The following is an 18066-nucleotide window of genomic DNA, read 5'->3' on the forward strand; positions in this document are numbered from 1 at the left end:
GTAATTTTTGAGATCGTGGAATAATTTTTTCCTTTGTTGGTAAGTCAAGTCTGGTGGAAGCACCCCAGCAGCTAAGTAGTTAACGAAGTCAGCATACCATGGCAATGTGGTTTTACTGTAAATTGCTTCCACTACCTCATTTGTTTTGGTATCCTTATAAGTTAATGTATATTTATTTGTATTACTTTCCAATTGGTCTATCAGTCATTCATAAGGGAAATCGTCGTTTATAGGCACTCGTTCAGGTTCAATACTTTCGATTCTTGATAAGTGATCAGCCATGACGTTTTCAGTGCCCCTCTTATCTTTCATCTCTAGGTCAAACTCTTGTAGGAGTAAGATCCACCTTAGGAGTCTTGGTTTGGCGTCCTTTTTATTTAATAGGTACCTAATTGCAGTATGATCGGTATAGATAATTTTTGCTCCTACTAGGTAATAACAAAATTTATCCAGAGCGAACACTACAGCTAAAAGTTCTTTTTCTGTGGTGGCGTAGTTCATTTGTGCAAGGTCTAGGGTTCTACTTACGTAGTACATTGCGTGAAGTTTCTTATCCCTTCTTTGTCCTAATATTGCACCTACAGCATAGTCACTAGCGTCACACATGATTTCAAACGGTAATCTCCAAACGGGCGGTTGCATGATAAGTGCGGTGATGAGAGTTGTTTTCAATTGTTCGAACGCTGTTAGGCATTTGTCGTCAAATATGAATTTGGCGTATTTCATCAATAAGCCAGTCAGTGGTTTGGTGATTTTTGAGAAATCTTTAATGAATCGCCGGTAGAAACCGGCGTGTCCTAAGAAGCTTTGTATTTCTCTTACGGTTTTCAGAGGTTGAAGGTTTTATATAACTTCTATTTTAGCCTTGTCAACTTCAATCCCCTTATCGGATACTATGTGTCTAAGTATGATTCCTTGTCAGACCATGAAATGGCATTTTTCCCAGTTTAACTGTAATATCCCATATTCCCTTAAATGCTTAATTAGTTGTCAGTTGAGATCAATTGAGTTCCTGTGTACTCTATCTTTTGTTAGTTGTAACAATTGGAGCTCCTATGTGATATAAATGTTGTCAATTGGGACCAATAGAGTAACCAGTGAACTCTGAAGATATTAATTATTAATAAAAGAGAAAGACCAATATTAATAAGTACCCAAGGACCAATCGATTGGTTCTTCAAACTTCTTCAAAAATTCATCTTTTAACCACTCCTTTTTCCAATTTCAACCACCCTAGTCCATACCAAAACTTACACCATCATGAATCCATGTCAAAACACAACAATCATACAACATAACATAACATCATGAACATAATGAAGCAACATCAACATGTTATTACCAACAACCACAACCATAAGGTATCAACACCATGATACACTAAGACAACATGTGAAGGTTAGGGATCAAGACATACAAGCATGGATGAGTAAGAACAACAACAAGCTCGTCATGGATTCATCAAGTTCATGATTATGCATTACACACAAAACCTAACCCCCAAATTTATAAAGTTTCTTCCCCCAAATGTTATACTAGCTAAGAACTCACCTAGTAGAAGAAGAATCTGATGTTGGTGATGATGAAGATGAGATGATGGTGGAGGTTTCCTTCCTCTTCTTCTCCTCTTCCTCTTTTCCTCTTTCTCTCCTCTTCCCTTTCTTTCTTTTCTTTCTGATAACTCTCTCTTTCTCTCTTACCTACTTCTTCTTATCCTTTTCTTTCTCTTTCTCTTACAACCACATAAATATATAACATATACTTTATATATATTATAATATTAGGTAGTAACATAAAATATCTCAATTGATATTTCATTTTCCAGTACCAATTGACCAATTATTAATGTTACCAAAAATGTCCTCTCTTGTACTTATTAATATTGGTCTTTCTCTTTTATTAATAATTAATATCTTCAGAGTTCACTGGTTACTCTATTGGTCCCAATTGACAACATTTAGAGCACATAGGAGCTCCAATTGTTACAACTAACAAATGATAGAGTACACAAGAACTCAATTGATCTCAACTAACAACTAATTGAGCATTTAAGGGAATATGGGATATTACATTAACACGGGGTTCACTTTTACGCATCTTTCAAGTACCATTTCAAGATTCGATAAACATCCTTCCAAGCTCTGCCCACAAATAGATAAATTATCCATAAAGACTTCCCTGATGTCGTCTATAAAATCATTGAAAATTGACATCATGTATCTTTTGAATGTTGCGGGAGGAAAATGATCCTTCTGAGTGGCTTTGTTTAATTTTCTATAATCGATGCATATTCTACTTCTAGTAATCACTCTTTGTGCTATAGATTAGAATTTTTCATTATTAACAAATGTGATGCCTCCCTTCTTCGGTACGACATGTATTGGGCTGACCCACTGACTATCAGATATTGGGTAGATAATCCTTGCTTCTAAAAACTTTGGCACTTCTTTCTTAACTACATCACTCATAATGGGATTTATCCTTCTTTGATGTTCTCTAGAGGTATTACTGTATTCCTCTATCATTATGCAATGCATGCATATGGAAGGGCTTATTCCTTTTATATCTGAGATATTGTAGCCTAAACCAGTTGGATATTTCCTTAAAACGTGTAGAAGCTTTTCAATCTCTATCTGCCCTAAGTTTGCATTAACTATTACAGGTCGCTCGAGTTCAGTGTCTAGGAATTCGTACCCTAGATTTTTGGGTAGCGTTTTAAGTTCTAGGGTTGGTTTCTTTGGGAAAGGCATATGATCAGGCGTTAGTGATAGGCATTCACTTAGGCTGTCATCTTGGTGTTCCTTACTCCAATTTTCATCTTCAAAAGTACGAGGCCTTGGAATTTTTAGTATTTCAGAGTATGATGTTTGTTCATTCTCCATTTCTCTTATACATTCGTTGATGACATCCAGTAGACAACAAGTATCGTCTATAGTTTGTGCCTTTAAGAATTACATCAAAATAAATTCAACTTTTTCCTCACCAACCTCAAATGTTAGCTTGCCTTTCTTAACATCTATACTAGTTCCGATAGTGGCTAAGAATGGTCTTCCTAATATGATAGGGATGTTGAAATCCTATTTGATCTTCATGATTGTGAAATCAGTAGGAATATAGAACTGCCTTATGCGTATCAGAATGTTCTCTAACATACCTACGGGAAATTGAATAGAACGATCCGCAAGTTGTACGGACATCCTAATAGGTCTTAGTTCTCCTATTTTAAGCCTTTCGCATATGGACAAGGGCATTAAGCTAATATTGGCTCCTAAGCCGCATAATGCTTTGTCTATGGCAAACTTCCCGAATACACAGGGTATGGAGAAACTCCCTGGGTCTTTCAGCTTATGAGGCATATTGTTTTGTATTATGGCGCTACACTCAGCAGTAAATGTAACGATTTTGTTATCCTCGATCTTCTTTTTGTTAGATAAGATTTCCTTAAGAAACTTAACATATGAGGGAATTTGATTGATAGCCTCAATAAAGGGTATTGTGATATTCAATTGTTTTAAAAGCTCTACAATTTTTTTTAGTTGCCCTAAACTTTTAGATTTAACAAGTCTTTGAGGATAAGGGATAGGAGGTTTATATGGTGGTGGAGGCACATATGGCTCTTCTTTCTCTACGGCCTCTTCACTTTTATCTTCCTTTAATTCATCTTCCTTCTCAATTATCTTACCAGGGTCTTGGTGCATGGTTGGGTTTTGAATTATAGGGTTGGTTGGTCCATCTAGTTTTGTCCCATTTCATAGTATAATAGCATTTGCATGACCTTTCGGGTTTTGTTGCGGTTGTCCAGGAAATGTGCCTGCAGGAGCAGCAGTAGGTGCTTGTTGTTGAGCCACCTACGAAATTTGTGTTTCCAACATTTTGTTATGGGTGGCTATAGTGTCTACCTTGTTTGCTAACTGCTTGATTTGCTCACTAGTGTGTATGTTTTGATTCAGGAAATCCTTATTTGTTTGGGCTTGGGTAGCTATGAAGTTTTCCATCATTACTTCAAGGTTTGACTTCCTAGGAGCATTTGGAGCATTTGTGGCAGCTTTACGATATCCTGGTTGTACAGCAGGTGCTTGGTTAAGTGCATACAATTCATTATTGTTTTTGTATGAAAAGTTGGGATGGTTCTTCCAACCTGGGTTATAGGTGTTTGAGTAAGGGTTTCCTTGAGCATAGTTCACCTGGTCTATGGAGACTTCTGTCAAAAGTTGACATTCAGGGGCAACATGCCTAGGAACATCGCATATCTCGGAGTTTGGTGCTACGGCAACCACAGTGGCTGCGGGTGTTATGGTCAGGTTGTCTATCTTTTGAGTAAGAGCATCTACCTTAGCATTGACATGGTCAAGACTACTTATTTCGTATATACCTCCTTTCGTTAGAGGTTTCTCTACGGAGGTTCTTTCGCTTCCCCACTGGTAATGATTTTGGGCCATACTTTCGATAAGTTGATAGGCCTTATTGTAGGGTTTATCCATCAGTGCGCCACCTGCGGCGGTGTCTATTGTCAATCTTGTGTTGTACAACAGACCGTTGTAAAAGGAATGGATGATCAACCACTCTTCTAGACCGTGATGTGGACAAAGCCTCATCATGTCTTTGTATCTCTCCCAAGCTTCAAAAAGTGATTCGTTATCTTTTTGTTTAAAGTCGTTTATTTGGGATATTAGCATAGTCCTCTTACTAGGTGGGAAATATCTTGCTAAGAAAACTTTCTTCAACTCGTTCCACGTAGTGACACAGTTGGATGGTAAAGACTGGAGCCAAGCTCTAGCTCTGTCTCTTAATGAGAATGGGAAAAAACGTAGTCTTCTAGCTTCGTGGCTGACATCATTTGCTTTCACTGTGTCTACGTATTGCGAAAACACTGACAAATATAGGTTTGGGTCCTCCAATGGACTACCTGGAAATTGGTTTTGTTGTACGGCTAACAACAACGAAGGTTTTAGCTCGAAATTATTTACCTCGATTGCAGGGGCAGCGATGCTGTTATGTGGTTCATCCTGCGAAGGGATGGCATAGTACTTAAGAGGACAATTCTGCGGTCCTTCGGCCATCTCTGGTTGTATAACTGGTTCAGGAATAGGGATATTAGGATTGGGAAGATTTTCCTAGTTACAATGTTCTCGTATCAGGTATCATATTCGGCGTTCTAATCTTAGATAACACTCTGGTTCGTCGAATGGTTGTTTCAATTTCTTGCCTTGAGAGCGAGTACTTGGCATACACTCGACAAATTAGAAAGGGAAATAGAATTGTTTGCCTTAGTTTATACTGGGAAACACTAGAGTTATGATATCGACTAAATTAGTCCCCAGCAACGGCACCAAAAACATGATCGCGACTTAGTAAGTCTATGGGAATCATAACTGCAAGTGCACAATCTTATCGCGTAGTTTTAAAGATTATCGAACCCAAAGGACTAATAATCGAGCGTACCGTTATTTAATGGTACTATGTAAATCTAAGGCGGAGGATCTTTCTAAGAGTGGAGGGATGAAGAGAAATAACTATAACTAAAACAGAATATTAGTAAAGATATTTAATAATGGGACATCGGTATGTAACACATCAAACTTCAGGGATTCGATAAATAGTTGGTGTAATCTTAAAGATCAAAATATTCTTCAGTAGAAATTATTTATTTAAAGGACTTTGTCTCACACTCTCGTTTTTATTGACTCTAACCATACTCTTAAACCAGAATGGTTGGCTCTCGCGGTCTCATTATGAATTTAAAAGTAATTTTTGAATATAAATAAAGTCTAATTAATCCTAAAGCGCTCTCGCTGTGTTTAGGATTAATTCCTAGTTTCAACTATCCGGTTAAAATCTCAAACTCTCGTTCTTATTGACCATAACCTTTGTTTGCTTTCTACTCTCGTACGAAAAACAGTTTCGAATTTAAAATAAGAAACTAAAACCGGAAAATAATATTTTATAAAATCCAACACCAATTATTTACGAATCTCGTCGTTTCGACGGTCTTTACATACCGATACCTATTGGTTTAGCCGGACATGGATCCGGGAACAAACATGATATTCAGATAATTAAGCATACGATAAGGCATAACCAATAAAAATGCCATTAAAGTAAAACATGGAATATAAATTGAGAACATGGAATGAATATTGATTCTTCAAATTAAACAATGCCGACACACTTTGGCAATCGAGTACACCGTTACAATCAAACTCGGTTGCTTAAACAATAATCACAATAGTCCCTGATATGGAGAATCTATTGCTTTTACAATGTAGGAAATTGCCTAAGAAAATATAACAACAAGAATATGACTGGAAAAATGCACCACCGTCCGTGAAGACTCACTTATTTATCGAATAAAAGTACCCTTGGATAGCGGTTGGTTGAAAAAGTAAGAAATGGTCGTGGCAAAAAGTGTGGAGAAAAACAAGGAGGATCGGGTTGGTGGCAGCTGCCATAACCCTAATCTGGTCCTCGTAGTGGGCGCCACTTCATGTGAGGTGGGCGCCACCTTCATGTAGTATGGTGGGCGCCACCTAAATGTAGCATGGTGAGCGCAACCACTTCCTAAAACCTTGTGGTGAGCGCCACTCTTCCAATTGTGGTGGGCGCCACTATTCCTATTTTGCTCCATTTTCTTCTCTTTTTCTTTCCTTTTTGCTATTTTCCTCTTCGCTTGCCTAGACATCTCTTATTCGATAAATATCTGAAATAAACATAAAATATGGCGTAATAATATGGAAAATCAAGTAAAAAGCAATGCATGTTACGTCAAATATACGATATGTTTTCGCGTTATCAATCTCTATAATGAACACACATGCGGACTTTTCCATCATTCTTAGGAACATGCACAATATTGGCCACCCACTACGGATACTCGGAGGCAACAAGAAAAGCAACATCGATCTACTTCTGCACTTCCTCCTTAATCTTCACTACCATATCAGGATGAGTTCTTTTCAAATTATATCATACAAACAATATACAAGCATCAAATATACAAATATATACACATGAAAAAAGTAGGATAAACCCACTGAGGACTACTTTCCCCACCAGAGTCGCCACTTAATTTTCTGTAGCATTAAATTCATGATCATCAAGCTATGGAAAAATATGACGTCAATAAAACCAGAGTCGTCACCGCGATTTTAATGTTTCTAAAGGAAAAGGGAAAAGTACGAACAAAAGCCAAAGATAAGAAGTTTTCAAATCAAAACTAATAAAATTCTAGAGATTACATGTAAGGGGGTTGGTTACACATGGGGAAGGCGTTAGCACCCAAAGTGCCATAGGTACTCCTAGGGAGCCCTTTTTTATGTGGGCATATGTGTTTGGTTTAAAAGATGTTTGAGAAAAATATAGTGTGGAGATGAGAAAAGAATTCATTGATTATACTTTTGTGTTTGACAAGACCTTAGGTCTTGTTCCTACGTATCAACATAAAAATGAGGGATCAAAACCTCGTAGTTCGTGGTAAAAATTTCAAATAAGTTGGTGAATTGCTTTTAATAAAACAAAGTTTAAGTAGAAGGACACAAAAGGCCAAAGTTTTGAATGGGGTTGTTAGTTCCTTATTCTTTTTTTTGAAATTTAAGTCAATATGGTTAAGTTTATTTACAAATTTGATTAAGAAAAGACTTTAAAAATCCATCGGCATAAGGCCAAAGTTTCTAATCATTAAAACATGTCTAGGTTTGAAATCGCAGGCAAAGAAGGTTTTTGAAAAGGGGAAGAGATTTTGAAATTAAAGAAGTGGGAGGAGATGAAGAGACTATCCTAAGCAAAAATTTAAAAGTGAAGGGTTGAAAAGATCTGACCAATGGGATGCAATCCAACAAATAAAAATGTCAAATAGAACCCAATTTCCCTTGGTCTTTGAATCAAGCAATAATTAATAAGCAATTGGCAATATCCAGACATCATGAATATTAAGGCATCAAATAAAAGTAGCCACATCCAAGCAAGCAATTCCTGTAGCTAGCAGTCTTCTTTGTCTTTCCATGTATCAGATGAATTATTCCTTGATCAACTCAAAGCAAAACACCAGACACAAGATCCAAATAACAATTAAGCACAAAGAAAGAGTAGTAGATGAATTCAAACAAATCCCAAGGCTTGCACGAGATGAAGGCTCAGTTCTCAGAATGTTGGCATTGGCCAAGTTCTTTTTGCACAGGGAGTGTTGCCTAATCCTAAGTCCAAAAGTTCAAATCAAGTTGAACAGTCCACCACATGTTTTTTTGGTTTTTTGTTATTATTAGGTATTTTAAGGTCCTAAGACCACAAACAAAACCAAAACATACAAACAATATAAACAATCACAAGATATGGCTCAAATAAGCAAAGTGAAAATAATATAAACATAAACAAGTTAAAAGAAATGTAAATGGAAATGAATGATAAATGACTGAATTTTATATTGCATAAAGTAAATGACTTGAAAGTAAGACACTATTAACAAGGGTTAGTCAAAGGTTAGTCAATTGTTAATGGTGACTTTTAATTGATTAAGTCATTGTTTGGAGAACACTTAACCATTCATTCAAAAGTATGAATCCTTAAACCAAGACATCTTCCATGAGAAGGTCTCCAACTTGGATAATTCAATAAGTATGCCACTAGCTCTCATGAAAGGAAAAAAGGTCAAGTCTCCACACAACACCATGAAGAATGGGAGACTTATAATCCCACTTACTAGAATGATATGCCTTAAAGGTCAAATTTAGCTCTATATTAAGCAATCATAATTGGACTTATGTATAAGTCACAAATATCTAAGGTCGGGCAATAAAAATTTAGGTATTATTGCATGTTAGAGATTTGGTATGAAGAACCAAACTCCTAAAACATATCACACACTAAAATAAAATTCAAAAGGGAGGGACCTATCTCATTCATACTTGTATTAATTCATCTGACACAAGGTCATTAATGAATCAATTAGCCTTTAGACATTAGAGATTTCATTGGTCAAATGAGGGGATGGGAAAGAATAGAGATGAATATGAAGAATGAAGGGAAGATAAAAACACATATTGATCATGGGAGGAATTTCATCAAATCAAAACCATCCATTCATTTTGGGAGATGAAATGTACATTTCATCAATCCCCTAAATCCAATGGTTTTGATCCAACAAAAGTCAAATCAACTTTGACCAAGGCCCAAATCGAAAGTCAAACATCACAAGACCCTAAAAATGGCTCAACAATATTTTTAAACATTTAATCAATTAAAAATTCAATTAAAAATGAATTAAAATGAATTTTAATTTGGACAAAACCTCAAATCACACCAAATAAATGGGCAAGGGATTTATCCTCTGTCAAACAAGGCCAAAGGACCATAGACAAAAAATTTCATGATTTTTGAAAAGTCATAAGTATTTTTAAACAACTAAAACTATGCACAAAAAAACATTTAATTCATGAAAAATATCAAAATTAATCCAAAAAATAAATTTAATTCAGAATATGAAAGAGAAAAATATTTAAAGATTTTTGGTGAAAGTCCCATATTTTTTGGATTAAAAATGAAATTTCTATGAATTAAACAAAATAAAGCAATTAAATGAAAATTCAAAACATAAAAAGAAATTGGAAAAAATGAGGGCCATCAGATCTCCCTCATTAATTGAGGTGGCATATTTGATGGCCAAGCGTGTGCTACCCACGATGCGCACTAGTCAAAACGCCACACACATGGTATTTAAAAGGAATGACTTAGATTAAAACATTCAAACATGATTAGATGGTAAGGAGGCGTGCCAACACACCACCGGAGCTAGGGCTCCGGTCATCTTCTCTGGTGGATCTCATCGTACTGTTCCATCTTTAACTTAATGAAAAATTAAAAACAAGGACACTATTTCAAAGAGAAAATATTCAGAAACTCGAATCTGGCCTCAATTCTCTCCAATTCCAAGTATATTGAAAGATACAAGGATTTGAATTTTGAGGATCATGAACTGAGTTGCTTCGATTTGACCTCAAAGCTACTCAATCTTGTTGCCTACATTGGTAGGACTTCAGCGAACCAAAAATAAAAGACAATGGTGAAAAATTGAGAGAGAATCGAAGAGATAATGTTTCTGAAAAATCACCTTCGAGGAGCTTGAATCTTGCTTGATCTTGCTTCCAATTGGCCTTTGCTTGACTTCATAAGCTTGCTGGAGTTGAATTATATCAAAGGATGGCTTGGATTCTTGGAGTTTCAACTTCAAAACAGAAGTGAAATTTAAACTCGATTTTTAATTGTAAACCTTCAAGTTTATCCTCTAATGGTGAAGGGTAGGGTTGCAGGATCAAAGCTTGGGCAAGGTGCCCCTAATTCTGAGCAGAAGGGTTGTATTTTCACACACTTCCGTCAATATGCCAAAAATAGAAATCCTCACTTGCATGGATGAATGGGAGTGTGATAGGCCCATCTAATGATGTCAAAAGGTCACAAATTGATCATGAGGAATGCTGAAAGTGTGTCAGGTAGTCATACAATTGGAAATGGGAAATGGCAATGAGATTCATCCAAAAGGAACCTTGAAGAAAACCCATGCGCAAGTCATTCAATCCTTGGCCAAATAAGGTGATCTTAGACTTTTTGGAAAGGTAAGATCAAGGGGAACACATTTAATGTCAAACACTATTCCATTTGAAACATGGATCATGATGAATTTTGAGGTGGAAGTTTTGAAAATCAAACATAGATGAAAATTTTCTAAGTACCAAGCCAAATGTTCACTTCTTCCACCTTGAATAAATTTTGCTATAGGCTTCAAATGGAAAAGGTTACTTCATAAAAGTTGTAGCTCTTTCAAACCTATTAAATTTGGTAATAAATTTGACCTTAATAGGATTTGGAATGAAGGAGTTATGCAATTTGGAAGTTAAGGAAAATCTCTTGTTCAATGGTAATGGCCCAAAATGACCTATAATGTTTCCTCTTGGAACATGCCCTTGTATGTTGAATTTGAAGTTTCTAAAACAATAAAAGTTTGATAGAACATATTAAAATTTATCATGAAACTTGGATGGCTTTCATCGCATAAAACCGGAGAAGACAACCGGAGCTAGGGCTCCGGTGATGTGCTTGCGTGCCTCATGGACATCTGATTTGTTTAAAACGTTTTAATCTGAGCCACTCCTTGTAATTACAAACCATGTGACGCGTTGACTGAATACTACCATGGAACACGCGCGCTTGGCCATCAAATCTGCCACCTCAATTAATTAGGGAGATTTGATGACCCTCGTTTTTTCTATTTTTTTTTAATTCTAATTTCTCATTTAATGCCTTTATTTTGTTTAATTTATATTAATTTCATTTTTAATCCAAAAAATATGGGACTTTCACCAAAAATCTTTAAATATTGTCCTCTTCCATATTTTGAATTAAAATCATTTTTTGGATTTATTTTGATACTTTTCATGAATTAAATGATTTTTCACTTGTTTTAAATATTTTTAAAATACTTATGACTTTCAAAAAATCATGAAATTTTTTGTCTAAGGTCCTTTGACCTTGTTTGATCAAGGATAAATCCCTTGGCCATTTATTTGATGTTTTGAAGGGATTTGAGGTTTTGTCCATTTTAAAATGGATTTTTATTCATTTTTAATATGATTTTTAATTGAATAATTGCTTGAAAAATATGTTGAGCCATTTTTATGGTCTTGTGATGTTTGATTTTCTGTTTGGCCTTGATCATGATTGATTTGACTTTTGTTTGACCAATACTATTAGATTTAGGGGATTGATGAAATGTACATTTCATCTCCCAAAATGAATGGATAGTATTGATCAAATGAAATTCCTCCTATGATCAATTTGGGTTTCTATTTCCCCTCTCATCTTCATCTTCATCCCTATTCTTCCCCAATCCATCATTGACCAATGAAATCTCTTCATCTCTAATGATAGTTGATTCATCAATGACCTTGTGTCAGATGAATCAACATGAGCCAGACTGAGATAGCTCTTCCCCATTTCTTTTAGTGTGTGGTATGTTTTAGGAGTTTGGTTCTTTGTACAAAATCTCTAACATGCATTCACACCTATATTCTTATTGCCCGACCTCAGATAGTTGTGAATTCTACATAAGTCCAATTACGATTGCTTAACATAGAGCTAAATTTGTCCCAAAAGGCATATCATTCTATTAAGTGAGATTGTGTGAAGACTTGACCTTTTTTCCTTTCATGAGAACTAGTGGCATACTTGTTGGATTATCCAAGTTGGAGCCCTTCTCATGGATGATGTCTTGGTTCAAGGATTCATACTTATGAATGAATGGTTGAGTGTTCTCCAAATAATGACTTAAACAATTAAAATTCTTCACTAACATTTGACTAACACTTTATTAATTTTGCTTTACTTTCTAGTCATTTACTTAATGAAATTTAAATTTCAGTATATTTATCTTTCATCTGCCATTTACATTTCCTGCAACTTGTTTATCTTTCAGTTATTTTCATTTATTGCTTACTTGAGCCAAAACCTGTGATTGTATATATTGTTCTTTTTTTTGGCTTATGGTCTTATGACCTTAAAACACCTAAAATAATAAAAACCCTAAAAAATGTGTTGGTGGAATGTTGGATTTGATCTGAACTTTTGGACTTAGGATAGGCAACTTCCCTATGCTTTGAGGACTTGGCCAATGCTACTATCTGAGACTGAGTTACCCTTGATAGTGCCTTTCATCTGATGCAAGAGTCTTGGATGACTTTGACTCATATGTCACTTTGATTATGTGCTTACTTATTATACTGTTATTATTGTTGATGCCTCATGATTGTTCTGAGTTGACCAAGGAATATTTTCATTTGATATATTGGAAGAAATTGAAGACTGTTAGTTATTGGATTGCTTGATTGGACATTATGGGTATCTTTATTTGATGCCTTGATCTTCACATTGTTTGCCTGGATATTGCATATGCTTGTTACTTGCTAAAGTCCGAAGGAAAATGGGGTTCTATATGACATTCTTGTCTATTGGATTGCATCTCATTGGTCAGATATTTTCAACTCTCAACTTTTAATTTTTGTCTAGGATAGTCCCTTTATCTCCTCCCACTTCTTAAATTTCAAAATCTCTCCCTCTTTTCAAAACCTTCTTTGTTTGTGTTTTTAAACTTATACATGTTTTAATGCTTAGAAACTTTGGCCTTATGCCATTGAATTTTCAAACTTTTTCTTAATCAAACTTGATAATGAATTGAACCATATTAACATCAAATTTCAAAAAGACAAAAAGAACTAACAACCCTATTCAAATTTTTGGCCTTTTGTGTTTTAAACATTTGTTAAAACCAATTCACCAACACCTTTGAAATTTTTACCACGAACTACGAGGTTTTGATCCCTCATTTTTATGTTGGTACGTAGGCAGAAGACCAAAGGTATTGTCAAACACAAAAATATAATTAATGAATTCTTTTCTTATCCCTTCACTCTATATTTTTATCAAACATCATTTTGACCAACTCACTTGCACATAAAAAAGAGCTCCCTAGGAGTACCTAAGACACTTTGGGTGATAACACCTTCCCTCGGTGTAACCAACCCCCTTACCTGTAATCTCTGACATTTTATTAGTTTTGATTTAAAAACTTCTTATCTATGAGTTTTGTTCGTACTTTTGCCCCTTTCCTTTGGAAACAATAAAAGCGTGATGGCGACACTGGTTTTATTGACATCAAATTTATCCATAGCTTGATGATCATGAACTTACCGCTACAAAAAGTATTTTTAAATGAATTTTATAATATAAATGAAATGAAAAATTTGTAAAGTCCTTCAAAACACCAAATAAATGGCCAAGAAAATTATGGAAGGTTGGAAATAAAATAAGAAGCATGTAATAAATTTTTCATAATTTAAAAATGCAGAAAAGTATTTTTTAACCAATTAAAACAAAGGAGAAAAGGGAAAATTCATGAAAAGAAGAAAATCAGTGAAAAAATATATGGAAAAATAAAAATTAGATGAAGAAAAATAAAAGAGAATTTTATAAATTATTTTTGGATTTTTTTGATGAATAATGGAATTACTATGAATTTTAAAAGAAAAACAATTCAAAATAATAAAATAAAAATAATTAAAATCAGAAGAAAAAAAATGGAGCGTTGGATCACGCCTCATTAACTAACGTGGAAGATCCAACACTCCTTAAGTTAGGATGCACGATGGAACGTGCTACAAGCAGCACACAGAATCTAATTCAAATTCAACCTATCAGAACATTTCATTTGTCCAACGTGTCTAGCCAAACTCACACGATCTGGAACACTCCGGTTATGTTCTTCGGTGAGCTCACACCGGAGTTTCAATGTTTGGTAAATTCAGAACACGAGACCATCATCATTGTGATCCTTTTCTCATTCCGAATTTAACCTTATGCTCTAAATTCATTTATCTAAATAGAGCAAAGAGAATTTCAGAGATGTTTCAGAAGCAAGCAAGCCACGAAAAATTAAATTAAATTAACACGATCAATCAACACCAGCTAAGCTAGGGGAAAGCATCAGAGAGTGAAGGATTATATTGTGTTAACTTGTTTGAGTTCAAATGATGCTCAGAACTACCTTGTCCAAATGGTGATTAGAAGTTGATGAAGCTCGATCTGGTTAGAGCACTTCAGAAGGTCTCAGAGCTTGCGAATTATTACAAAAGCTTCAGAGGTTGCCAAAGATTGAAATTGAATCAAGAAATTGGATTGAAACAAGCTGAAACTCAAAACACGATAGTTGATTTTTTCTGGAAAATTTCAAGTTGTAGCAGGGATTTCCTGGCTAACAAAAGCTTGGAAATGAATGCAATAGCTTCCTCTATTTATAGGGACTGTGTTTGGATACAAATATGTGTGGAATGATGTTGAATTCGTGCAAAACGAATTTGATCAGAATGTGAGAAAAGTATGACTTGCAATCCATCAAAACTCAGCCAAATGATGCATTTAAAGGGTCAATTAACTTCTGGAGACTTGGTTAAACATGTTTAGGTCCAAAACACATCTTAATTTGGTTCGTAATTGAGATTAGTGAATTTCAAAATTTGGGCAATGACAATTTCTTCAGTTACAAGTCACCATGTTCAACCCAATGAGGCATCCTACTCAGGAGGCTTTTTGATCCCATTCTTTTTGCAATGATTTAACATCATAGAAAAGGTCACAATGTGCCAAGAAAGGTTGCATTTGGATGTTTGAGCACAAAGTTGTGTCATGTTGAAATCAACATGAAAAACTGATCATATAACTTAGAAAGATTCAAGTGTTCCATGGCTGAAAGTGACCTATAATGTGACAATGAATTCCATGACCTTCCAAGCATATTTTGAAATTGATCCTTGAAGCAAACATGTAGAGGGAATCTCAAATGACATTGTGGAAAAATCATAAGGCTTGAATGTTGAAAATTGAAGAAGTTATGATCTTTGAAAGTTGAGAAAAAGTCACTTAAAAAAAGGTCAAATTTCAGTAAGTCCACAATTGACCTATAATGACTCCTAACCTTTGATGATACTCCAAAAATAATTGGGTATTGTCATGTGAGAGGATATTTATAAGATTCATATGCAAAAAGAAGAATTCAAAAATGTTGAGAATTGAAGGAGTTGTGATCCTTGGAACTTTGACTTCAAGTGTTGACTTTTTGGTCAAACTTCTTGGAATAAAACTTGTGCACTTGGACTTCCTTGCATTTCAAAGCACATGGGTGATCATATGAACTCAAAATAAGTTGTCCTTGACTTCCTCTTGATTAAATTACTCAAAGCTTGAAGTTGCTTGTTGAAGAAGGCATGGAAATAAACACATGAACCTTTGAATTTCCTTGAGAAGTAAGCAACAAAACTTTGAGATGCTCTTGATTGAAAAACCCTACCTTGCACAATAAACCTAAGGAAGATAAAACATATTTTTTCTATTTTGATTAGTGGTTAGATAATCAATTAATTATATAAACAAAAAGGTAACACACCAATAAACAGGTGCTTGGTGATCCCTGCAAAAAGCAAACTCAAAGAAGAATAGGGGGAGGATCAAGATGTGACCTTGTTTGTGTGTAATGATGCCAATGGTATGTGGGATCTTAGAGTTAAAAATTAGGGTATGACACCACTAGCCATGCATCACATTCGAATAACTCTTTAAAATATCAAATAGAATCAAAATCATGTAAATGAATATGTTTCGGAAAGCTTAGAGAGCCTATTTTAAGAGTATGTTTTTTGTTTCAGGACTTAATACACCAATCGACTAAATTTAATCAAACAAGAAGAACGTATACTCTCACCGGGAAGAATGTTTCACCTGACTACAAAATGACACCGAAATTATATACTTATGAGAAAATTATGAAAATTTCTAGTTCAATAGTTCATTAAACCCTTTTTCAAATGCAACTAATGCAACTTAAACGGACTTACGTGAATGTGTGAAAAACACAAGAATATGGGGGTTTGTTTTGAGTTTTAAAAACAAAATCTTTTTACCAACTCAAAAACTCCACACAATAACAAGAACAAGGAGAGAAAGACACAAGGATTTTTATCCTGGTTCGCTTGAAATCAAAGCTACTCCAGTCCATCCTCGAAGGTGATTTTGCCTTATACACAAGGACTTAATCCACTATAACCAAATAGATTACAAAAAATTACAAAAAACAACTTTCTTTTTCTTCTCAAGGATCCGACTACAACTTAGTCTCCTTAAGGAAATCACAAAGAAAAAATTTCTTTGTCTTCTCAAGGATCCGACTACAACTTACTCTCCTTAAGGAAATACAAACAAACAAGTTTGAATACAACTTTTTGTGTTTGAAGTTGCTTCTACACAAGTATATTTTACACAAATGAAATATAAATACTTAAAGAAAAGTAAGCACAACTTGAGAGCTTTTTCACGTAGAAAACCGTCTTGTAAATTGTTGTAGCAACTTTTTTCATGTCTCCAAGTCCTACATATCTAGCATAAGAAGGATACCGTTGAAGGGAAATTCAGGGATACCAAAAGAGCAGTTGTCAACTTACGGATTAGTGACAGGTGTGTAAAATAGTACTATCCTTCGCCCACATTTTTAGGTAGTGGAAGGAATATTTGATTTGTACCATGTACTACTTGATCACGTATCCACTTTAATCCTATCTTCAAATTCACTGGCTTCTGAGGAAAAGTTTATGAGGCATGAAGAGAAGAAACACAAAGCTGAAATCAAAATTTTCAAAATTACACTAACAGAGAATAAATAAGGGTACATTGGGCTTTATGTTTAATGTATTTAGAGGAAGAGAAATTGGGAAACGCTTCGATAGAAATAATGAGATGTTACTATGAACTTGGAAGACTTTTTCTTATAACTCATCTTGTAATCTGATGTAACAACTCTTGAAGTATAATAGATTAAAGAGATTCTCTCCCCTATAGTAGATTAGTTTGATTAAATGGGTAAAAAAATTATATGTGTTACTGTGTTTTATTTTACTCTTACTCTTGTGAATTTACTCACATTATTTGACACATTAAGTTTGTTAAGGCCATTTATTTTTGCTGTCCATTATTTGTCCCATACATTAAAATTCTTGGTGTGGCTCAACAATTCAATTTTCTAGCAAACTCTATCCATTGTGGGATGCAAGGGGATTAACTTTACAAGCGAGTGTCATGTGTTTCAAATAACACATTAAGAAGTTTTCAAGGGAGAACAATTTGGTACGTAGAGAGTTTTAATATATTATGAGGGTGGCCTTATATTGAAAAAATATATCAAAGTTAGTTTTCTCTTTTTTTTTATAACTTGAAAAAAATTTGGAGAAAAATAGTAATGTCATATAAAATTTAAGCAAATAATATATGTCAAAATTAAAAAATAGTTGTTAGGTTAATATGCTTTTGCTTTTGTCAAGGTTCGAATGCATGACCGCAACAAAAGAATTGTATGTACTTTGACCTTTTGAAAAATAAAGGTGAATTTTGGGAGGTGCCACATAAGAATAATGATGATGTGTCAAATATAGAGTATGTGGCATATGATGTGTCGTGATATAATCCGCCGCTTTAGATTTAATATAT

General features: G+C 34.7%; 1 non-coding gene across 1 annotated transcript; it reads left to right on the plus strand.

Annotated features, from left to right (window-relative positions):
* Positions 1–4569: 4569 nt before the first annotated feature.
* LOC127124496 (small nucleolar RNA R71) lies at positions 4570–4676 on the plus strand. The gene has a single exon (XR_007803980.1). It is a non-coding gene; the product is annotated as a small nucleolar RNA R71 (small nucleolar RNA).
* Positions 4677–18066: the final 13390 nt, after the last annotated feature.

This window comes from Lathyrus oleraceus, chromosome 2, assembly GCF_024323335.1.
Source record: "Lathyrus oleraceus cultivar Zhongwan6 chromosome 2, CAAS_Psat_ZW6_1.0, whole genome shotgun sequence".
Classification (NCBI taxonomy): Eukaryota; Viridiplantae; Streptophyta; class Magnoliopsida; order Fabales; family Fabaceae; genus Lathyrus; species Lathyrus oleraceus.